This window comes from Jaculus jaculus, chromosome 7 (assembly GCF_020740685.1).
Source record: "Jaculus jaculus isolate mJacJac1 chromosome 7, mJacJac1.mat.Y.cur, whole genome shotgun sequence".
NCBI lineage: Eukaryota > Metazoa > Chordata > Mammalia > Rodentia > Dipodidae > Jaculus > Jaculus jaculus.
Window position 1 is genome coordinate 79,237,249 of NC_059108.1, and position 25,790 is coordinate 79,263,038.

A 25,790-nucleotide genomic window follows, 5' to 3' on the forward strand; every position below is an offset into this window, starting at 1 on the left:
ATCAGGATGGATCAAAAAACTGGACCCTTCCATTTGTTGTCTTCAAGAAACCCACCTCACCACTCAAGACAGACACCTCCTCAGGGGGAAAGGTTGGAAAATGATATTCCAAGCAAATGGAAATAAATAACAAGTGGGTGTTGCTATATATTAACGTCTGATAAAATTGACTTCAAAATAAATCAAAAAAAGACAAAGAAGGTCACTTGGGAATGATCTAACATGAGCACATCACAATCACAAGAATATATGCCCCAAACACAGGGGCACCACAGTTTATAAAACAAAATCTACTCAACAATAAAAACAGAAATAAACATCAGCACCATCATAGTTGGAGACTTCAATACTTCACTATCATCAACTGGCAGATCATCCAAGCAGAAAATCAGCAGAGAAGTAACAGAGCTCAACAATATCATAATCAACTGACCTACAGATGTCTAGAGAACTTCCCACCCCAACTCTACAGAATATACATTCTTCTCAGCAGCCCATGGAACTGTCTCCAAAATTGACAATATATTAAGCCATAAAGCATGCTTTTATAAAGTCAGGAAAACTGAAGTAACTTCCTATATGATGTCAGACCACAGTGCATTAAAGCTCTATTCCACAAAGTTAAATAAAATGAAAGAAATGGACAAATTCCTAGACACATACCTCCTACCATAACTATACTCCGAGCAGTATAGTTTAGTCTCTTAAACAAACCTATCACATCCATGGAGATTGAAAAGGTAATCCAAAACCTCCAGAAAAAAAAAAAAAATTCCTGGGACCAGATGGCTTCTCAACTGAATTATATGAAACCTTCATAGAAGAACTGAAATGAATTTTTCTCAAACTATCCCACATAATTGGAGACCAGGGAATCCTCCTCAACTCCTTTTATGAAGCTAACATCACCCTAATATCAAAACCAGGCAGAGATGCCACAAGGAAAGAAAACTAAATGCCTATTACCTTAATGAACTTAGATGTAAAGATCCTGAACAAAATCCTCACAAACCAAATTCAACAACACATCAAAAGCATTACCCACCTTGATCAAGTAGACTTCATCACAGGGATGCAGAGATGGTTCAACATATGGAAATCAGTCAACGTAATATACCACAAAAATAAACTGAACCATAAGAACCACATGATCATCTCAATTGATGCAGAGAAGACCTTTGACAAAATACAACACAACTTCATGATCAAAACACTGGAAAGAATAGGCATGGTGGTTTATGTCTCAACACAATAAAGGCTATATATAAAACTCCGAAAGTTCAAATAATTCTTAATGGGGAAAGACTAAACGAGTTCCCACTGGGATTGGAAACAAGACAGGGGTGCGCACTCTCACCACTGCTCTTCAACATCGGTACTACATGAACTAGCCCAAGAAATAACAGGAGAAAGAAATAAAACAGATTCAAATTGGAAAGGAAGAAGTCACATTAACCCAATTTGCAGGTGGCATGATCCTATATATAAATGACCTGAAAATCTCCATTCCAAAACTTGTAAAGGTGATAAATTCCTTCAGCAAAGTGACAGGACACAAAATTAATGCAAAAAAAATTAGTAGCTTTTCTATATACAAAGGACAAATACAAAGAGAAAGAAATCAGTGAGACTGTCCCATTTTCAATAACAAAAAATTAAAAAAATTAAATACCTTGGAATAACACTAAGAAAGGATGTGAAAGAACTATATGATGAAAACATAAAAACACACAAGAAAGAAACAGAGGAGGTCTTGAGAAGATGGAAGTCCCTCCCATGTACATGGATAAGTTGAATTAATATTATGAAAAATGGCAATGCTACCAAAAGCAATATACAGAGTTAATGCAATACCAATAAAAATACCAGCATCATTCTTCACTGAGACTTAAAAAGTGATCTCAAAATCCATATGGAATGGAGAGGGCCTCTGATATCCAAACACAGCCTCAGCAAAAGAAACACCTCTCACAGTATCACCATATCTGATCTAAAGCTATATTACAAAGCCATAATGACAAAAAATGGCATGGTGCTGGAATAAAAACAGAAACGTAGACAAATGGAACAGAATTGAAGACCCAGACTTTAGGGCAAGCAACTACAGCTGCTTGATTTTGACAAAGGTGCCAATAATGTAGACTGCAGAAAAGACAGCATCTTCACCAACTGGTGTTTGGACAAATTGGGAGACCACATGTAGAAAACTGAAATTAGACCCACTCATTTCAACATACACAAAATTCAAGTCCAAATGGATTAAAGACCTCAGTATAAGACCTGAAACTCTTCGATTACTGGGAGGAAAAATAGGAAGCACACTCCATGATACAGGAATGAGAAAAGACTTCCCAAATAAAACCCCAGTAATAAAGGAAATTAAACAAGCACTCAACCTATGGGATTTTATGAGGATATGAAGCTTTTGTACAAACATACCATAAGCACAGCCAACAGAGTACCCACTGAATAGTACAAAATCTTTGCCAGCTATACCACTGACAGAAACCTAATATCTAAAATCTACAAATAACTCAAAAAAACTACATAATAAAAAAAAAATCAAACAACCCACTCCAAATTTCAAATTAAAACAACTATGAAAGAAAAGATTATGACATCAAAATAAAGGAGACAGATTGATATGGGAGGGGATATGATAGAGACTATATATCAAAGGGGAAAGTAGGGGAAAGGAGGGACTTACCATGGGATATTGTTTACCATTATGGAAGTTGTCAATAAAAAAATTGCAAATTAAAAAAAATAAAAAATAAAATATTTTTCAAAACAACTATGTGATTCCTCCTTACCTCAGTAAGTATAGCAACCACTAAAAAATCAAATGAAAACAAATGTTGGCAAGGCTGTGGAGAAACAGGAACCTTCATTCCCTGTTTGTGGGAATGTAAGCTGGCACCACCATTGTAGAAATCAATTTAGAGACTCCTAAAAAGGATGAATATAGAGGTACCATCATTGGATAACCAAGATGTGGCATATCTACATGGTGGAATTCTAGTCAAGAGTAAGAAAAAATTAGACATTGAAATTTGTGGAAACATGTTCTAACTTAGAACAGATAATTCTAAGTAAACTCATACAATCACAGAAAGACAACCATCACATGATCTCACTCATCTACAGTTCCTAACCTGGGTCAGTCCAAGTTGCTGACATTTTTGAACAGCATCTTGAGGCTTGGACAAAAGGGAGATTAGGGCTTGGGGCAAGGGAAACGGGGGAGGACACGAAATCTGAACCCAAATTGAACTGGTACCATAGAATCCTATATCCTGGAAATTAGACTAAAAGGTGGAACCCTCAAGAGGACCCTAGGAGGAATACATAAACTGAAGGCCCCTGGAGAGAGTAGGATGAAGCCTAATCTCAAATTTTTCCTGTTTTTCTTTCTTGTCTGGCTTTTTCTATTTTCTTTTCCCTTGGCACTTGCGCTAATTCCCTGTACTAGGATGTGGTCTACAACTACAATGAGCTGTTGATGAGAGAGACCTACTAGATCTCCCCAAACAAACAAGAAAGACTTCTGTCAGAGCACTTGATTACCCACCAGAGGTTAATGCTATGACCCTACTGCTGAAGACACCAAAGGCTGTTATCACACAGCATGAAAAGGCCTGGTTGGAATCCAGAGGAGAGCCAGTCCCCAAATAATTGTCCATCTAGTACAAGAATACACTACATGAACTACCAGGAGAACATGGACAATTTCCAAGCAACTCAAAGTCTAAGCAATTCACAAGCAAAGAACTTGATGTGATGCTCACACAAGTGCAATAGGGGCACAGTAATCAACTGCTCTTGGTTTGGCTAACAGATCCACTCAGTGGAAGGAAAATCATATCTGGAACTGGGAAACAAGTCAGAATCATATCCAGATAATGATTCTGCTTTCCATTGTCAACTTCCCACTAACCTTAGACTACAAAAGTATCTAAACCCTTTTAATTCTCTCTACATTAATAATGGTTATCCCATTTAACTGGTGCTGACTTCACTCTCCAATGGATAATCTCTGTTTTTTTTTTTGTTGTTGTTGTTGTTTTGTTTTGTTTTGTTTTTCAGATGAGAACTGGACTTGAAATAAATGACCCAGCGCACTCCACCCTGGCCTCAGCTGAAACAAAGGAATTGGGGAAATGAGCAAGAATGCTGCTGTCTTAAACTGATATCAGCACAAGGGTGATGGTGAAAGATACCCAGGAAACTCAACACCTACCAAACCAGACATCCAGATGATCCTAACTGCCCATCACTGAAGTAGACTTAAAATGCTCCCAGGATGGCTCAGGCAATTTTGCAGAAAAGAGGGCAGACAGACTGTTAGAACCACACATTGAGTCATTACGCACAGAGACACTGCCACTTTCCCTTAACCCATAGCTAACCCCACAATGCATGACCCTTATTTCCCAATGAGGAGGGCCACTGGGGTGGGTGAGGAAAGGGAGGAGGCTAATGGTGGTACCAACATGACTTTATACACACTGTGTACATAGCTAATAAAAAACAAAAAAATAATCAGCTAACAAGATTGCAGAAGTTCTGCCAGTCTTCAAAGAGGCAATATTGTGTTGTCTTCCTAGAGAATTTATGATGTAATTGTGGGATGTATACATAAATAGAAAATAAAAATAAAATCAAGATATCCACAGAGTTCTCAGGTAACATACAGAGGTCAAATATAATATCACTTATGCACTTATAAAATGAAATGAGGAAAGATTGGGCTAGCTGGATGAATGTTGGGAAGAAAACACAGGCAGAAAAATAAATGAACATAAATCCATAGTCAGTAAACAGAAGTTATTTTTATGTAATGTGTCAAATGTTATTTCTAGTTCAAGTAAAATTCTAAGTTACACTGTCAGAATGGTTTCTGATCATGGAAAGTAATTTTTTTTTACCAGCACAGGAATATTTAAGAAATATGTGAATTTATATTATGTTATACTTAACAGAAAACATCAATTTTCTGCCTGTGTTTTCTTCCCAACATTCATTAAGCTAGCCCAATGTTTCCTAATTTCATTTTCTGTACAATTTGAGATTATATCTTGAATTAGTGGCCAGTGCTCTCTGTCTTCATTAAGAAATGAGCACTCTGGCAAAGACTAGAATCCCAGAGAGTGATTCAGAGAGAGAAGAGTTGAACACACCCTCCTTTAGCTTCCACAGTGACTGGCCTAGGAGAAAATGACACAAGTGGCGAGGGGCAAGTACGAGCTCTCTTGGCCTCAATTTCCTTACCTGTAAAACGAGGATGTCAACTATGATCCCCTGACAACTGACATATGATCTGGTAGATAAATAATTTTATCAAATATTCTTAACTATGCTGAATGTCTTAATTCCATACTCCTTTTGCAAAGTCCTTGAAAGTTTCCAGAAGTAAGGCGTTAGGATCCATTGTGATTCCATGAAGATTAAGAAACTAAAGGAAGGCCTCACCCTGACTAAATAATTTTTCCTGAATTAAATAATTTTATGTCCCTCAGGCTAGATGGTTCCAGTGTGGAGTCAACAGCAAGACCATTTTCTATACAAGCAATTTTGCACTTCTCAATCTTGAAGTAGCCTATATTTTATTTCATATATATATTATACTCTTTCCTTCTATCTATCTATCTATCTATCTATCTATCTATCTATCTATCTATCTATCACCTTGATGTGTCCTAAGAAATTGGTAAGAATAATGTACCAAGTTTAAAAAGTTTGATAATAGAGATAGGAAGATTGCTTAGTGGTTAAGGTGCTTGCCTGCAAAGCCTAAGAACCCAGGTTTGACTCATCAGTACCCATGTTAGTCAGATGCACAAGGTGGTGCATCCATGCAGGGCCATATCCAGAGGAATCCATATTTTACTTGACTCAAGCATGAATGTAGTACGTGTTCAACTTCTGCAAGTTTAAAGAGTACCTGAATGATTTCATTTAAGGTTTCTGAGAAGAACTTTCAGAGCTCCCATTCATGAATCTGAAGAGGAGTCTGAGAGTTTGATTAGTAATATTTATTTATATTTTAAGGTGATTTTGTATAAAATTATATATTTAATTTAAACTTCTTAGAACTTTTATCAGTGATGATAATGTAACCATAAAGTTATATTCAAATAAACCATAATAGTAATAAACTATTAGTCAGGTAAAATACTATACTAGATATTACACTGTTAAAGTATTTATGTTGGGCTACAGAGATGGCTTAGCAGTTAAGCACTTGCCTGTGAAGTCTAAGGACCCCAGTTCAAGGTTCTATTCCCCGGATCCACATTAGCAGATGCACAAGGGGGCACATGCATCTGGAGTTCATTTGCAGTGGCTAGAGGCCCTGGTGTGCCCATTCTCTCCCTCTCCCCCCCCCGCCTCTTTCTCTGTCTGTCACTTTATAATAAATAAATAAACATAAAACAAAAAAATTTAAAGTATTTATGTAAACTAACAAAATAATTTTAGAGCCACAAGTTGGGTCATGATGCACAGACACTGCCTCTTACCCATAACTGATGGCTAACCCACAATGCATGAACCATATTCCCCAAGGAAGAAGATCCCTGCAGAAGGAGAATAGAAAGGAGCCGATTGATGGTACTGACATGACTGTATACATACTGTGTACATAATAATGAAAAAAAAGTGAACTCATAGTGAAATTTTTTGAGGATGGTAAGCTATAAGCATTTTAATATTTGTTTATATTTGTGTGTCTATCACCCAAATTAGGGTATTGAATAGTCCTATCACTTTCCCCGATAGAACTCCACCTTCCCTTCACCCTCAGTGAGTGTTTAGGACTAATCTGTAGTTCATCACCATGGATCCCTCTGCCTTTTCAGAAATAGATTCAAATGAAAGCAAGTAAGGGGGTAAAAAGTCTCCATAGATTTCTCTTTTTCTTCATGCCCTGCAGAGATATGCCTTTGTGCCCTTCTATCTGCACTTTACCATTTATTATTTTCAGGTATATTAAATAGTTATATGTTTATTTGGTGAGTTGAGTCTGTTCACAAATAAACATGTCTGAAAATTGCTTGAAAATGTTTTCGCATCCTTTTTTTCTTTTCTTTACTATTAGATATGCACATATTTTATATGTAAACATCACACGTTGGTACCATCCTTTCCCTCCTACCTGCCCTTTTCTGAAGAGGCCTTCCTCATTGGGGATTCAGGTCAACCCAATGGGCATTGTGAGTCATGCATTATGGGGGCAGCAGTCAGTTATCAGGGAGAGGAAATGTCTCTGTGCAATGTCTTGGAGCCATGTTGGGTTAGTTTTAGGTCTACTTCAGTGATGAGGTAATGGGAGCCTCTGAGGCCTTGGATATCTGGTTTGGTAGGAGTTGAGTTCTCTATGTCTGTCTCCTTCACCCTTGTGCTGGTACCAGGCTCACCAAGAAAGCAGCACTCTTGCTCGTTTCCCCATTTACTCTTGGTTTCAGCTGGGGCCCTGTTGAGGTATAATGGGCTGATTCTCCCCTCTGGATCTGCAACAGTCTGAAAAAGAGAAGCAACTTCTCAGAGAGAGAAGTCAACTCCAGGTAGATGGGATAACCATTATTATTTTACAGAGAAATTCATAGGTGTAGGCCCAATTGTAGCCCACAATTGGTGGAGGCTTGATAGTGGAGAGCGAGTTATTTTTTGGAAATGATTCTGACTTGTTTCCCAGCTCCAGCTATGCATTTCATAACACTTAGCAGATCAGTTAGCCAAATCAAGAGCAGTTGATTAACCACGAGGGCTATGTGCCAAAATTGCACTCATGTGAGCATCACATCAGGATGTTTGCTGCTGGTAGCTTAGATCACGAGTTGCTGGGACAGATGTTGGTCATTTTCCCCCACTTGCTCAAGTAGCACCTTATGGCACTAGATGAGCTGTCTGGGGACTGACTCTCTTCTAGATTGCAGCCAGGTCTCTCCATGCTATATACCAATGGCATATGATGTCTTTAGCAGTAGAGTCTTACCATTAACCCTTGGTGGGTCATCAAGTACTCTGACAGAAATCTGTCTACTTTTGGTAACCCTGTAGGTCTCTCTGATCAACAGCTCATTTGTGGATGTTAACCATATGCTGGTACTGGGAGTTACAGGCCAAGGAAAAGAGGGAACAAAAAGATAGGTAATATAAAGGAGATAAAGAAAAGAGGGAAGGGCAGAGGAAGATTATCAGGTTATGATTCAGGTGTTCACTCTAAGAATCTGATGAAGGCCCAACCTTTTAGAATTCCTTTAAGAATTATATGGTACCCTTGACATTTGGGTCCAGTTTTATGTTTCCCACCCTCACCCTTACCCTCTCATCTTGCCCCACACTCCCTATTATCTAGTCCTCAACATGTTTATTAGGTATGACACCATCTTGGGCCGATTCAGGCTAGGAGCCACAGATGAGTAAGACCATGTGATGATTGTCTTTCTGTGATTGGCTGTGTTCACTGAGCATAATCTGTTCCAGGTTCAACCATTTTAATTTCAATTTCATTGTGTCATCTTACTTCCTGCTGTGTAGAATTCCATCATGTAAATATATCACATCTTGGTTATCCATTCGTCTAATGATGGACATCTGGGTTGATTCAAGCTCTTAGCTATTATGAATTTAGCAGCTATAAACATGGTTGGCCAAAACTGTCTAAACAGAGGTACAGGGTTTTGAAGGTAAATGCCCAGTAAGGGAATAACTGAGTCTGTTAGTAACTGCATAGTGAATCCCATTAGGACTCTCCATATTGCTTTCTGTAGTGGTTGCACCATCTTACATCCCCAACAACAGTGAATGAATGTTCCTTGTTCTCTACATCCTCACCAGCATTTGTTTTCATTTGATCCTTAGTGGGGTAAGATGGAATCTCATAGTTGACTGAACTTGCATTTCCCTAATGATTAGGGAAAATGAACATTTTCTAAAGTGTGTTTGCCATTTGTATTTCATCCTCTGAGAATACCCTGTACAGTTCTTTGCCCCATTTTGAGGGGGTAGGTTGTTTGACTTTTTATTGTTTAGGTTTTTGAATTCTTTGTACATTTTAGAATTTAGCTCTCTGTCAGTAATAGAGACAGCAAAACTTTTCTACCATTCTGAAGGTAATCTATTGGCTCTGTTTATTGTATGTTTGTCTGTGAAGAAACTTTTCAGCTTCATGAGATCCCAATGGTTAAGTGATTAAGTTCCTGAGCTACTGGGGTGCTATTCAGGAAGTCTTTTCCCATTCCTCTATCATGGAAAGCTCTTCCTATTCTTTTCTTACAGTAGTAGCCAAGGTTCCAGTCTTATATTGAGGTTTTTGATCCATTTGGACTTGATTTTTGTACATGGCAAGATATGTTAATCAAGTTTCATTTTCTAGCATATGGTTATCCAGTTTGTCCAGCATGAATTGCTGAAGATACTGTCTATTTTACAACCTGTATTGTTAGGGCGTTTATCAAATATCAAGTAGCTGTAGTTAGTTCACCCAACGTCTGGGTCCTCAATTGTTTCATTTGTCTGTAATCCTATTTTTATGCCAGTACCATGCTGTTTTTATTACTATGGCTTTATAATATAGCTTTAGATATGGTGATGCCTCCAGAGGTGTTTCTTTTGCTGAGGATATGTTTGGATATCCAAAGCCTTCTGCCATTCCATATGAATTTTGAGATCACTTTTTCTATCTCAGTGAAGAACAAGGTTGGGATTTTGATTTTTATTCCATTAAATTTCCTTTGGTAAGATTGCCATTTTCACAATGTTAATTTTGCCTATCCGGGAACATGGATGGTCTTTCCATTTTCTAAAGTCCTCCTCAATTTCTTTTTGAGTGTTTTTATGTTGTCATCATATAGGTCTTTCACATCCTTGGTTAAGGTTATTCCAAGGTTTTTTGTTGTTGTTGCTATTGTTGCTATTGAAAATGGGATATTATTGCTTATTTATTTCTCTGTACCTTTGTCTTTTCCATATAGAAAGGCTACTGATTTTTGTGCATTGATTTTTGCACCCTGCTATTTTATGGAAGGAGTTAATCACCCTTAAGAGTTTTCAGATGCCATCTGCAAACAAGGCTAACTTAACTTCTTTCTTTCCAATTCATATCCCTATTATTTCTTTCTCCTGTCTTATTGCTTGAGCTAGGATTTCCAGTACTATGTTGAAGAGCAGAGGTGAGAGTGGAGAACCCTGTCTTGTTCCTGATTTCAATGAGAAATCCTTCAGTTTCTCCCCATTAAGTATTATTTGAGCATTAGGAGCTTCATATATAGCCTTTATTATGATGAGATATAAACCATGCATGCCTATTTTCTCCAGTGTTTTGTTCATAAAGTAATGTTGTATTTTGTCAAAGGTCTTATCTGCTTCTTTCAAAATGATCATGTGTTGTTTTGTGCTTAAACTTACTTATGTGATGTGTAAAATTTACAGGTTTTCATATGTTGAACCTGCGTTCTGGGGATGAAGACTACTTGATCAAGGTGAATAATGCTTTTGATGTGTTGTTGAATTTGGTTTGTGAGGATTTTGTGTCTAAGTTCATCAGGGAAATAGGCCTATAGTTTTGTGTTGTGGCACCTCTGCCTGGCATTGGTATTAGGGTGATAGAAGCCTCTTGAAGGAGTGGGGGACCTGTCCCTGCTCCCCGATTATCTGGCACAGTTTGAGAAAAATTGGTTTCATAGAATTCAGCTGAGAAGCCATCTGGTCCTGGGCTCTTCTTTTTGGGGAGGTTTTTATTACCTTTTCAATCTCAATGGGTGTGATAGGCTTGTTTAGGAGATTAATCTGCTCTAAGTTTAGTTTTGATAGGTGGTATGGGTCCAGGAATTCATCCATTTCCTCAATATTATCCAGTTTTGTGGAGTAGAAGTTTTTGAAATAAGTCCTGATGAAACGCCCAACTTCATTTGTGTCTATTGTGACCTCTCCTTTTTCATTTCTAATTTTGTTAATTTGAAGTATCTCGTTTTTTTTTTTGTTGTTGTTGTTTTTTTCTTGATAAAATTGGCCAGGGGTTTATCAATCTTGTTTATTCTTTCAAAGAACCAGGTCTTTGTTTTTTCAATTTTCTTAATTGCTTTCTTAGTTTACAATTCATTAATTTCTTCTCTGATCTTAATTATTTCTTTCCATCTGGAGCTTCTTGGGGTGGACTCTTCTTGCTTTTCCAGTATCTTTAGGTGGATGGTTAGGTTATTGATCTGGGATCTCTCTGTATTTGTTATGAAGGTATTTAGTGCTGCAAATTTACCCATATGGAACACCTTCATTGTGTCCTATAAGTATAATATGTTGTCATTGTCACTCATTTCTAGAAATTTTACAATTTCATTTTTTATTTCATCCACTACCCATTTATTCTTTATGTGTGTTTTTCCATGTCCAGGAGCTAATGGGATTCCTGGCGCACCTTTTGTTGTTTTGTTTTTTAAGCAATGCAGCATTGTGATCTGATATAATGTAGGAAATTATATCGATCTTCCTAAATATATGTAGGCAGGCTTTATTACCCCATATATTATCTACTTTAGAAAAGGTACCATGGACTGCTGAGAAGAATGTGTAGTCTGGATTTTGGGTAGAATGTTCTGTAGATGTCCATTAGGTCTAATTGATCTATGGTTTTGTTGAGCTCTCTCACTTCACTGTTAATTTTCTGTTTGGATGATCTATCTATTGATCATAGTGGAATATTGATGCTCCCAACTATGATTGTGTTGGTGGTTATTGCTATTTTGTTGTCATTTTTTTATTTTTAATGAATTGTGGTGCACTTGTATTTAGTGCTTAAAGATTTATGATTGTGATATCCTCTTTTTGGATAATTCCCTTGATATGTAGGATGTGCCCTTATTTGTCTTTTTTGATTATTTTTGAAGTGTATTTTATCTGATATTAATATAGCCACCCCTGCCTCTTATTTTCATTTGCTTGGAATATCATTTTCCACCCTTTTACTCTGAGGAGGTGTCTGTCTTTAGTGGTGAGGTGGGTTTCTTGAAAACATCAGATTGAGGGGTCTAATTTTCTGATCCACCCTGTTAGTTTATGTCTCTTGATGGGTGAATTAAGGCCATGGATATTTAGGTAACAACTGTGAGGTTTGATTTAATCCCTGCCATATCATGGCGGTTTATGTGCTTTGATGTTTTCTTGGACTTTGTATTTTTTGTGACTTCTCCAAGTTTGGCTATTGTGATCTGCTTCTGGTAGGCACTTAAGGTTGATTAATTGATTATTCTGTGTGGAGAATTCCCTGAAGTACTCTCTGCAGATTTGGTCTTGTGTTCATGAAGTTGTAAAGCTGAGTTTCATCATGGAAAGTTTTTCTATCACCATCTATTATGAGGGAAACTTTTGCTGGGTAGTTTGTAGTGGCAGCCATAGTTTTTCAGACTTTGAAGTGTTCCATTCTAGGCCCTTATGACTTTCACAGTTTTCATTGAAAGTTCTGAAGTAATTCTGATGGGGTTACCTTGATATGTAATGTGTTGTTTCACCCTAGCTGCTTTTAGGACTTTCTCTTTCTTAGCAATGTTTAGAGTCTTAATGATGATATGTCTTGGAGAATTTCTCCTTTGGTCCAGTCTGTTTTGAGTTCTGTTAGGTTCTGGTATCTTGTTGGTAGTTTCTTTTGAGAGAATGGGAAAGGTTTCTTTGATAATTTGTTGAATAAATACTCCATGATTTTGGCCTGAATTTCTTCCCCTTCTGGTATTTCCATGATCCAAATGTTTGGTTGTTTAAGGGTATCCCACAGTTCCCTCATGTTCTATTCACAAAAATGTTTAAAGTTATTGAAACTTTTAGACTCATGAAATGTGTCTTCTGTTTTGTCTTCCAGTTCTGAGTTTCTATGCTCCACATGGCTGACTCTATCCTTAAAAGTTTTGTGCTTGTTCAATTCAATTTGTATTTTGTACTACTTTTTAATGTGTAGTTTCTATCCCTCTGTTGAGTTCCCTTTTCACATCATTTTCTAATTTTCTTAATGTTTCTTGTAATTCATCTGTGCCTTTATTTATGTCTTCATTGAGCTTAATCAGGTGGTTATTAAAGTCTACTTTTTCTTTGCTCTCCTTCAGATCATTTAATTGTCTTTGGATCCCTTCCTGGTTCTTATCTATTAGGTCTAATCTAGCAAAGACAGCATCATTTGATTACTGGCCCTTTGTTGCTTTTCTGCAAGTTCTGCTATTTGCTTGGTCAGGGTTTCATAACTTGCATCATCAGTTTGAGGTTCTGATCCTAATGTCTCTTCTATGTTTTGATTAGAGACATCCATGTAGGACCAGGTGATCTTATTGGATTTACTTGCATTTGATTTTTCATGTTATTCCTTTTGTGCTATGGTCTGCCCATCACAGTGTAGGAGCCATATTTAATTTAGAAGCAAGCTGTATTCTACCCTTTGGGTCAGGTAACACATGGGGTGAGAACATTGTGGTCCCCTGTGGTGGAAGTGCCTGGCTAGGGGGGAAACCTAGCCTGCTGGCCTGGTTCTGGGCATGGAGGGGCAGTGGCATGTGGAGGCCCCTGGTGGTGGCTGGGGGAGTGCTAGCCTTCTGACCTGGGTCCACATAGGGAGGTGGAGGATACCAACGAGTGGGATGGCATTTTTGCTGGAGGTCTGCTGGGGAATGGTACCCTGCTGGCTTGGGTCCACACACAGGGGTTGGGGAGCAGTGGCAAGTGGGAGGACGTTCGCACATGCGGAGTTCTGGAGGAATGTTAGCCTGTTGGTCTAGTTCTGCGCATGGGGGAGCCAGGAGCTGGGGACAGCAGTGAGTAGGACAGCACTCGCACCTGGGGGTCCCCTGGGGGAATGCTAGCCTGCTAGCCTGGGTCCATGCACTGGGGTGCGGGGGGTGGCAAGTGGGATGGTGTTCATACCTAGAGGTCCCCTTGGGGAACACTAGCCTGCTAGACTGGGTCTACATATGTAGGTGGGGAGTAGCGGTGAGTAGGATGAGTACTGTTCATTCCCGGACATCCCCTGTGGGAATGCTAGCCTGCTGGCCTGGGTCCACACATGTAGGTGGGGAGTAGTGATGAAGAGGATGGCATTCGTGCCTGGAGTTCCCCTGTGGGAATGCTATCCTGCTGGCCTGGGTCTGTGCAAGGAGGTGGGCGGGTGGTGAGTGGGACAGCCTTGGCTAGCATGGAGGAGCATGCAAGAGCATTCCCTAGCCTGCGGTTAGTGCAGGAGGAACCTGTGGCTCTGACTATGGCTAGGTTGACTCCTTGAGGGAATTGTGGGACTGGGGAGCTACCTGAGAGAATGGGAATCAGTGGATTTCCTTTTTTTATTCCTCCATGCTATCCTACTGGAGGTATTAGCCTCCACTCACCCCTCAAAGACCAAGAGAACTCTCAACATCTTGCCTTCTGTTCCCAGGAAGGTGTGGCATGGTTAGGTGGAGACCATCTTTACTGGGAGTCACCTGAATTCACTTTATTATAGTAGCACCAAAAAAAGGTAAAAAGTGAACTTCATCAAATTTTAAAAAATTTTTTACATCAAAGAACTTAACAAGGGAGATATGACACATAGATTAAGTTTACAAAGACTATATTTGCAAATAACACAGAAAGGCCAAATACTTTCAAAACCAATATATATACACATATATATTGTTTTCATGGGTAAATATGTGTACATATCAGTATGTGGAGACCATAGGTTAATATGCATATCAGCATGTGGAAGCCAGAGGTTAATGGCTTTCTCCATGGCTCTCTACTTGATTTACTGAGACACGGTCTATCAGTTAAACCTAGAGTTCACTGATATGGCTGGTCTAGCAGGCCAGTTTGTTTTAGGGACCCTGTCTCTTCTGGAATTACAGGTAGGCCACCATATCCACCTGGCACTTATATAAGTACAGGTAATCTAAAACCCAGCCCTCACGCTTATATAGCAAGCACTTTATCCACTGAGCCCTCTCCCAAGCACTACAATATTTTAAATTCAAAGAAGATTTAAAAAGGAGAGACTTAAATATTTCTTCACAGACAGACAAATGGACAAAAAACACATGTAAGGGTCTTCCACATCAGGGAAACATGAGAAGCCACAATGAGCTATCACTTCACACTCAGGATGACTGTTAGAAAAAACAACAGAATAAATAGGTGCTGGCAGAAGATTGGCAGAAATCATAACTCTAGTATACTCTGATCAGAATGTAAATGTTGCAGCTGCACTGGAACATAGTTTGGCAGATTCTCAAAAAGTTGAACATAGAATTAATTACCATATGATCCAGAATATTTCTAGGTATAGACCAAGAGAAACTAAAGATCCAAAAACTGTGTCTACTAATAGTCACAGCAGCAATTTTCATTAAAGCTAAAAGGAAAAACCACACAAGTGACCATAGGCAAACAGATTAGCTTAGGTAACATATGCAAAATGAAATATTCAACTTAAGACTGAAGCTCTGACACATGCCACAAATGGATGTTTTGAAATCATGATTACTCTAAGTGAAATAAACCAGGCTCAAAAAGACAAATATTTTATGACTTTGGTAATATGAAATATCTACAATAGTCTCTGTATAGAGAAAAAAAGAAGAGGTTACTAGGCATAATTTATGGGAGCAGCAGGATTTACTGAAGGTGACTGATACAGAGGAAGTTCCATAATGGCAGAAGCTGGTCCCCTTTCACAGGTCCATGCAGACAGAAATGCCACCAGCAGCACCAAAGCAAGCACACTGCACAAACCCCAGGCACAGCACAAGTAAAGACAATAGGGACCTTTGAAGTTGGACTGAAATTAAAACTTCTATCCTGAGCCAACAGCACCCCATGGTAGCCCTTTCACAGTCCTGGTATATTCAAACCATCTTTGGGTCTCCATGCAAAGCACAATCCATCTTCCAATGGCTTCACTGGCCTCTTATCTGGGTCATCACACCCTACCACTTGCCACATCTCAGTAATGGCTCCTAGAACCATGTGTACTTTATAACCTACTCCATGCATCTTTCATGCTTCTGAAACTAATACCAGATGTACAGGACACAATCATGTTGTTAATTAAGACACTAAATAATTCCTGATGTTGAAGAGCAAGTTCTTTCATTTCAGTCAACTCCTTTCTAAAGAGTTTGCATTTCTATCATTCATTCTTTCCTCAGGCATCCTTCCCATTGTCTCACTGTAAAGTAGTTAAGCCATCCCCCTACCAAGTACTAATGAACTTGACAACAGCAGCTTCAGCAACCAGTCGCAGTGCCCATAACTTTAAACTTGTTTGAATTTCTCCAATTTTAAGTCCTCATCTCTCAGTGCCACAAATTAGCCAACTATATCAGTTCATGACAAATTTAATCTTGATCAAATGTTCTTGGAATAGGCAAGAGACGTCAGCCAGCTGTTATACCAGTACACAGTTCCAACACTCTTCTCTACCATCTTTCTTTTCCCTTAGAAAGTTCATAAGCCTATCCTGCAAATACAATTCTTTCTACACTTAGCATTTTAAAATTCTCACCATAGTAATCCATAAAACTTGGCTTACCTTTCTGAAAAGCATCTTCAGTTGCAAGCAACAAGTACATGCCCATTCCTACAAAACAAAATTCCAAAAGACTAATATTCACGTGGTCAAGTTCATCATGCAGCTAAACCTCACTCTCTGGTGCCAATTCTGTAGTAATCATCTTCAAGGTGCTGGGAAGAACTTCCAAACCAGGCATAGTTTATGGGAGCAACAAGATTTATTCAAGCTTACAAATATACAGGAAGTTCCATAATGGCAGAAGAAGCTGGTCCCATTTCACAGGTACATGCACAGAGAAATACCACCAGCAGCATCACAAGCAAGCACACCACAGGAAGCCCAGGTAGAGCTCAAGTTCTCTGCATTCCTTTAGGCTGGAATTTCAGATCTTCCCCCAAACACACCACCACCAGCGAGATCTAAGTTACAAGCTTTAGTAAACTCCTGTATATATTGGGGGAAATCCATTCAAATTACAACATTGGTTAAAGGTGCAAAAAGTGGTGCATGGGGCTAGAATGTGTTTGCAGAGGCAAGAAGCCCTGACAGACAGACAGGCGCTCACACACACACACACACACACACACACACACACACACACTCCCTCTCTCCCTCCCCCTCTCCCTCCCTCCTTCTCTTCTTGCAAGTAAACAAACATTATAAAAAATAAATAAATAAATGGACTCATGTTTGTGTTTTTGTAACTACCCTCCTTCTACTTAGCCTAATGTCCTCTAGGTTCATCCACGATATAAAACACATTCTTTTTTTTCTTTGCAAAGTTGAATAATGGTCCCAATTGTTTCTGTGTTTTATGCATTCTGCTTAGCGATTCACCTTCCAATGGCACTAGGACTGTTTCTACCTCTTTGCTACTACCACCATGTCTCCTGTTTCTATTAATAACAAAAAAATTAAAATTTTTATAGCATTTAAATATAGTTGATATATATGTATGTGTACATATATACATATACAAAATTTTTAGATATTTTAACTTTTTAGCTTACAATTTAACTAACAGACATATGTGTAACACAATCCATGTCTGTTCTAAAAATGAATATTCATTCACTTTGTTGACAAAGTAGCTCTTTTTAGATATAATTAGAAGGAACATAGTTTAGAAAAGGACTTGTTTACTGATTTCTAAGTCATATTTTACTGACATAGCAGGAAAGATTTTATTTATTACATGAGTATATAAATATCTACCATTCTTTTGTGGATATACCTAAAATTTTCCACCTAAATTAGTATAGTCCAGAAACCTCACAAGATTTACAACAAAGACAAATCAAATGCATAACAGAGAACACAATTCACCACTCTGGAAATTCCCTGGTGTGTACTTCTTACCTGCTTAGAGATGTATCCCAGTCAGCCTCTGAGCTGGTTAGAAAGATGATAAGAGGGTTTTTGAAAGTCAACAGGTTTCATTTTTAATCTCCCAATATGGCTGACCTGCCCATTTCAGTGTAATCATCATCTCCAGAGATGATCATCAGATGGAAGCTCCTGCCCTCAAATGTTGAGGTAATCTGGTCAACTCAGCAGCGAAACTCAGTTAAAGAACACACAGTACAGCATGGTCTCCTTTCTACTTAAAATGTACATGGGAACTTATCTTACTAGGTCTGCAAGACACAGTCAAGCTCCCCCCCCCCACCTTTTTTAACTCTATGCAAGCCTTGCTTATATGATAAAGGCAACTATTTCAAATTTTTGTTAGCGAGATTTTCAATCACTGTTTCCTAATGTAAAATGTGATAATATCTCATTTCCAAAACTAGATTAAAAACAGGGAAATACATAATTTAACAAAAACACTAATACGTATATGTTACTATATTCATATTTCAAGTCTAATACAAGCATATGATCACTTACTATAACATATTGTTACATTTCTCAAAAGTGAAAGATTTTTTACCATGTGTGAAAACTTTGTATATAAAGTAATATGAAATAAAATTGTCCATCCACCTATTCAACAAACATTTAAACTACTTACTACAAAGACCAACTGAAGCTATATTTTTTAAAAAAAAGAGACAAAGAGCCAATCGCCAGACCTGATGTCACTAAGTCAAGTGCACTGAAAGAGTCAGAGACGTAAGTAGGGCACTACAAGTGGAGTGGGCAGAGGTGCAGAGAGGTTAGCGATGCAAACTGGAGCTAGCATCACACTCTTCACTGAAAGTCAGAAGTACCATGCAAGGAGTCAAATGTATTATTACATCTAGAGAAAATACTCGCATGGGGTTTGGCTTAGTGACTGCTCATGTGACCTGACATTTACTAGCGATGGAAATTAGCTATGGAAAGGCACAGGGACCAGCAAAAACTATTCAGAATATTTTGGCTTGTATGATTAATTTTTTAGCCCTGAGAAATTAAATTGTGTACCTTTTTAATCTCTATGAGATGAACTTTCAGAGGATGTGGTCATTCCAAGGCAAAACAAACAGTGTGTGTATGTATATATGTATTTATGTATGTAAAATATATACAATTATTATTTATTAATTTATAGGGAGAGAGAGAATGAGTGTATCAGAGCCTCCAGCCACTGCAAACAAACTCTAGATGCATGTTCCACCTTGTATATCTGGCTTACAGGAGTCCTGGGGAATAAACCTTGGTCCTTTGGCTTTGCAGACAAGCACCTTAACTGCTGAACCATTTCTACAGCTTCTTTTGACATTTCTAGTCAACTACTTATCCAAAAATGACTGTATGGTTTTAACTGATTTAACTCTCCATTCATTCTCCTTCACTCTTTGTGAATTTCAGGAAGTGGAATTATACCCTACTCCAATCTTTATGATGCAGGACTGGACGTTACTCCAATAATGAGGATGAATGATTGAACCACACTCCAATGTTCAGAATATAGGATTGGACCATACTCTAATGTTCAGAATGTAGGATGGGGCCATACTCTAATGTTTAGAATGTAGAATTGGAACATGCTCTAACAATGAGGGTGTAGGACTGTACCATACTCTAATAATGAAGATGTAGGACTGGACCATGCTCTAATGATGAAGACGTAAGACTGCACCATACTCCAATGTTCAGGAAGTAGGACTAGACTATACTCTAATAATAAGGATGTAGGACTAAACCATACTCCAATGATCAGGATGTAGGACTGGACCATGTTCTATTAATGAAGATGCAGGACTAGACCATACTCCACTGTTCAGGATGTACGAATGGACCATACACTAATGTTCTGGAGGTAGGAATGGACCATACTCTTAAGGTTCAGGATGTAGGACTGGACCATCCTCTAATGTTCAGCATGTAAGACTAGACCATCCTCTAATGTTCAGGATGTAGGACTGGACCATACTCTAATGTTCAGGATGTACGATTGGACCATACTCTAATGTTCAGGATGTAGGACTGGACCATAGTCTAATGTCCAGGATGTAGGATTAGACCATACTCTAATGTTTAGGATGTAATAGTAAACCATCCTCCAGTAATAAGGATTTAGGGTTGATTAGACTACAGCCCAGTGATCAAGATGCAGGACTGCACAACACTCCATTGTTCAGGATATAGGACTGTACTATGCTTCAATGACTAAACAAAGGAGAAATTTCCAGTATTACACATGATATTTACAAAAATAATTAGAACTAAAATTTATATATTTTAGCCAATCAAGCAAAAACAGCATGAAATAGAGCTGAAAGAATGTTCTAATTTCCTAAAAAGAGTAACTTATATCAAGCAACACTTTTTTGGATACAAGTTTTGAAGCACATTTTATAGATTGTATAAACTATAAGAAAATACTCTAACATTTATCCAGAACCCCTTCACACATACCCCTTTACACATACACACACACACACACACACACACACACTTTCTAGCAAGCCAAACAAAAATAGAGATGTAACTAGGTCACTACAAGTGGAGAGGACAGAGGTTGGGGATACAAGCTGGAGCCAGCATAACACTCTTCCCTGAAAGTTAGAGGCACCCTACAAAGAGCCAAGTGTGTTCAATCTCGAGTATATAAATTGCATTTGGATCATGAGACACTCAGGAGGCCAAAGCAGAAGGGTCATACATTTACAGGTTAGCTTGGGCTACATAAGTTCTAGCACAGCATTAACTACATTGCAAGAATTTTTCTTAAAAAGGGAGAAAAATCATGAATTATTATTGTTTCTTTTTGGATAATTGGAGCTGTCATTTTGACACAAATGATTGACATTCAACATCAAGCAGTTATGGAAAGGAACATGTACATCTCTCAATGACACATCTGGTGGCTTCAGATGGTGAGGGTGTGCATAACACTTCCAACAATAACATGCCAAAAGCATAAGACAAAATAAGACTTCTGACTGATGTCAATTGCTGTTCTTGCCACTGTTAATATAAAATCTTCCAGGAATATTGTTTTAATGCTTACCTATCAGCTAAAACCTCAGGAGGAGAAAAATACCCAGGGAGCAATTCTGACCACCTAAGGTTGATAATGAATTAGCTTTCATGGCAAACCACTGCTACCCTCACTTTCCACCTTCTTCTAGAAAGAGGGTCCAATTCTCCCACTAGAGGTGTGGAAAGTACAGGACAAGAAAAAAACTCAGCACAGGCCCTCTCTAATGCAGGGAGATGGATATGTGTGCGTGTGTGTGCAATCAAGCACAAGTTCACCATGCCATAGAATGAGTGCAGTAAAAAGGGGTGATTGCTCTCTAAGCATCAAACAAGGTATCTTAGCATGACAACCAAGAATACCATGAAATAAGTGAGTACATGATCTATGTGAAGAAAAACACTGTGATCTGAGAGACATAGTAACAAAGACAGTTTGAGGACTGAAGAAATTGCTCAGTGGTTAAAAGCAGTTGGTTGCAAACCTGACAGCCTCTGTTCCATTCCACAACATCCACCTAAAGCCAAATGCACAAGGTAGCACATGCATCTAGAGTCCATTTGCATTGACAAGATGCCCTGCCATGCCAACTTTTCTCATTTGTTCTCTTTTTCCCTCTCCCTCTCCCCCTCCCTCCCTCCCTCCCTTTCTCTCTCTCTTTCTCTCCCCTTTCAAACAAAAATATTTTTGAAAAGATATTTCCTCAAATAATTTAAAATCAAGAAGAAAAAGCAGTTTGTCATTAACATGTAACACAATAGGTAAGAATTCACACGAACCCCATTCTGTAAGTGATTTCAGATGACACATAAATGTCATGTTCTTGGGAAACACAGAAACTCACAAAGACCCAAAAAACGATGTGTCAACTTTTACATGGAAGGGGTAGAATAGTACATATGAAATACCATATGTAAGAGATCTAGAGCAGAATTTGAGCTTTAAGTAAGCAAATGTTTATGAGGAAGTTAAAAAAAAAGCCCAGGCCTAAATGTTATATTTTAAAGCTACATGACTTTAGCAAATACAAGTGATATTTATAGAAATTTATGACATCCATACTATCAGGGTTGACATCAGTAAGTAACAGAAACAAAAGCCCATGTATCAATGAAATAGGAAACAAAAGGGGAGATATACCATACCAATCAGAAACAGTTCCTTCATAATACATAACATTATTATTACAGCACACAGCTATTTGCAATAATCTAGTTCCAAAACCTCTGGTATGTATTTATGTATATTAAATCTTGCTTCTAAAATCATTTCTAAAGGAATTCATTTTAAAAGTGTGAAACTTGGGCTGGAGAGATGGCTTAGCAGTTAAGCACTTGCCTGTGAAGCCTAAGGACCCCGGTTCAAGGTTGTACTCCCCAGGGCCCACGTCAGCCAGATGCACAAGGGACACATGCATCTGGAGTTCGTTTGCAGTGGCTGGAGGCCCTGGCATACCCATTCATTCCCTCTCTCTCTCTCTTTCCCTCCTCCCTCCCTCCCTCTTTCTCTCTCTGTCGCTCTCAAGTATATAAATTTAAAAAATGAACAAAAAAAAGTGTAAAACTAATGGCATAGTGGTTAAGTTGCTTGCCAGCAAAGCCAAAGGACCCAGGTTCAACTCATTAGTACCCACGTAAAGCCAGATGCACAAATTGACACATGCGTCTGGACTTTGTTTGCAGTAGCTAGAGGTCCTGGCTTGCCCATTCTCTCCTTCCCTCCTTCCCCCATCTCAAATAAATAAAATAAACAAAATGGTGGGTCTTTTTAAGTGTTAAACTTTTAGTAAGGTAAAAAAGCACTCCCTGAGTAAAGATGGGCTATACCAACACTTTACTGTAAAGCAATGATAGGAACCCAAACTTTTGAAGCATTTATTTTCTCTCATCCTCTGAGCTGAATTCGTAATGCTTATAGACAACCAAGTATATCATGCACAGTTCTATTGAAATAACTAAACTTGAAGCAATGAGTCTTTAATTAATTTTTATTAGTGTTATGAATTATACCAAGTATGTAGTTTCATTATAATATTTCCATAAATGCAAATTATGTACTTTGATCACATTCTTAAACTTAGTTTAACTTTGATATAATATAAAAGTATAAATATTGCTATCTAAGATGACAAAATGGTTAATTTTAGGTTTTGTGGGGTTTGTGAAGTTTCTTTTGCTTTGGTTTTGGTTGTTTGTTATTAATATAAAATGTAAAACAATTCCCATGAGGTTTTACTCTAGCCCAGGCTGGTCTTAAACCCATGGTGATCTTCCCACCTCAGCCTCCCAAGAACTAAGTTTGGGCCCCTGATGCCCCAAAACATTATAGGCCATTGCCAAAGCCCTTGGTATTCCACCAGAAATAGATGGTAAGACCCTATTGCTGAAGACTCCACATACTTGGCCTGCAAGGCCACTAAGAAATCCTGCTGAAACTGAGCTGATAACCTCCTCCATGTAGACCAGCTGACAGAAAGCTGGAAGAAGCCATTCTACATGTAGTTCAATGGGAGAAAGAGATACCACCAGTGAAGATACTCAACAGTGGACACTGCAAGCCTTATAATTGGCCAGCCAGCCCAAATGAGCCAAAGGGTGCAATAGTGGCACATCTGTCATGGAGGAAACCAACTACCCTCCAATTGGACTGGAGGCCCACTCCAAGGGAGGGAATACATCCCTGATACTGAAAACTTAAAACAGGGGTAGTCATGAGCCCTGGGGGTGTAATATCTGCTGATGTCTGGAAAAATGTATATACTATGCTTATCAAACTGCCCAGTAAGCACTTCTCTTAATATTCATACCCTTATATTAACGCTACTCTCACTTTGGGTAGAGAATCTTCTCTTTTCAGATGGCAGTCTCCTTAGGATGACTCAGAAGGTATCATAGTGCTGGAAAGAAGTGACTGGAGTACTGAGTAACATCTTGATCACACCTTCCAAGGCTCAGGGTCTAATGTGGAAGAGGTAGCAGAAAGAATGTAAGAGCCAAAGGAAGGGTAGGACTCCTTACAACATGCTCCTCCAGACACAAAATGGCCTACATATATCCATGACCTCATAGTGTCTAACACTACCTACACAAGACCATGATAACAGGAGGAAAAGATCATGACATCAAAATAAAAGAGAGACTGATTGAGATGAGGAGGGGATATGATGGAGAATGGAATTTCAAAGGGGAAAGTGGGGAGGGGGAGGGAGGGTATTACCATGGGATATATTTTTAATCATGGAAAATGTTAATAAAAATTGAGAAAAAAAGAATGTTCAGAATAAATATGAATAGCCACTTATGAAAAGGGAGGTCACAGGGATGCTAGGTGGTCCTTCAGTGCTTACTACTCAGACTCTGTCAACAACTCCATCAAACACAACTATTTCGAGAATACTCAAGTCACAAAATTTCCTTTGGAATAAAAGCACTATTAATAATATCCATAAAAGGCTATTTCTTTATAAAGTTTAAAATAATTACCAATTTTATTAATGCAGTTAATAAAGTCCTCTGTATGAATACCAGATGCATTTCAATAACATCTACTTACTTTCTTCTGAAATGGCTAATGATAGACTTTCTCATATAATCAAGCTTTGCAAAATCAGTCAATGAAACAAAACTGAGTTCTAATAAGCTGATATATAGATTTTAATTTTCTACTAGAAATACTAATAAGAGCAATAATCAACCAACTGAACCTCATGAAATTAAAAGGCTGTTGTACAACAAAGGAAACTAATATTTGAGCAAAGATGTAGCCTACAGAATAGGAGAAGATCTTAGGCAGCTAAACATTTGACAATGGATTAATATCTAGAATATAAAACAAATTCAAAAACTAAATAACTAAAACAATCCAAATGATAAATGGGATACTGGACCAAATTAAAAGTTCTCAAGAGAAGAAATATACATGGCCAAGAGATTATTTTTTTTTTTTTTTTTTTTTTTTTTAGAAGCTAACATTCTTAGTCATCAGGGAAATGTACATTAAAACTACTTTGAGGTTTCATCTCACTCTGGTCAGAATGGCTGTCCGCAAGTGACAATAAATACTGACAAGGGTATAGAAAAAGAGAAATCCATTGTTGGCTGGAATGTAAACTAGTACAGCCATTATAGAAATTGTTGTATAGGTTTTTGAAAGAATGAAAAATAAGCTTACTATATATCCCAGTTATACCACTCCTGTGCATATACCTTAAGGACTCAACACTTAAACACACTAGCTCATGCTATTACTACTCTATTAACAATCACTAGAATATGAAATCTATCGAAATGTCCAACTGATGAATGGATAATGAAGATGTGGTACATATACACAGTGGGATTTTTTTTTAAGATTTACTTTACTTGAGAGAGGGAAAGAGAGAATGGGTGCACCAGGGTCTCCAGCCATTGCAAACAAATTCCAGATACATGTACCATCTTGTGCATTTGGCTTGTGTGGGTATTAGTGAATGAAACCTGGGTCCTTAGGCTTCACAGGCAATCACCTTAACCAACAAGCCATCACTCCAGGCCACATTGTAGGCTCAGGGTGGAAGTCTCCCTGACTACTCAGCCCAGCTGGAGGGATGAAAATTGGAAATCCAGAGACTGTTGTCACTGATTATAGATGTCAGACTTGAACTGAAGATGTTTGATATTTACCTGATAGTTATTGATTTCCATCAGTCCAATCCCTCCCTATTATGCCTTATAGCACTGGGAATATTTACTATGTGCCATTATATACTGAAAGTATGTAACTTGTCTTGATTTTATAAAACTCAGAGTTGAGTGGTCTTGAATGTCAGATGAGACCTAGGACTTTGGAATAGTCTTACCATTTACAAGACTATGGTGACAT

At 38.2% G+C, this 25,790-nt stretch overlaps 1 protein-coding gene across 3 annotated transcripts in view; it reads right to left on the reverse strand.

Annotated features, from left to right (window-relative positions):
• Nucleotides 1–25,790, reverse strand: part of Prkd1 (protein kinase D1) — a 390,066-nt gene that overhangs the window by 335,076 nt on the left and 29,200 nt on the right. The gene's annotated exons all lie outside the window — the stretch shown is intronic.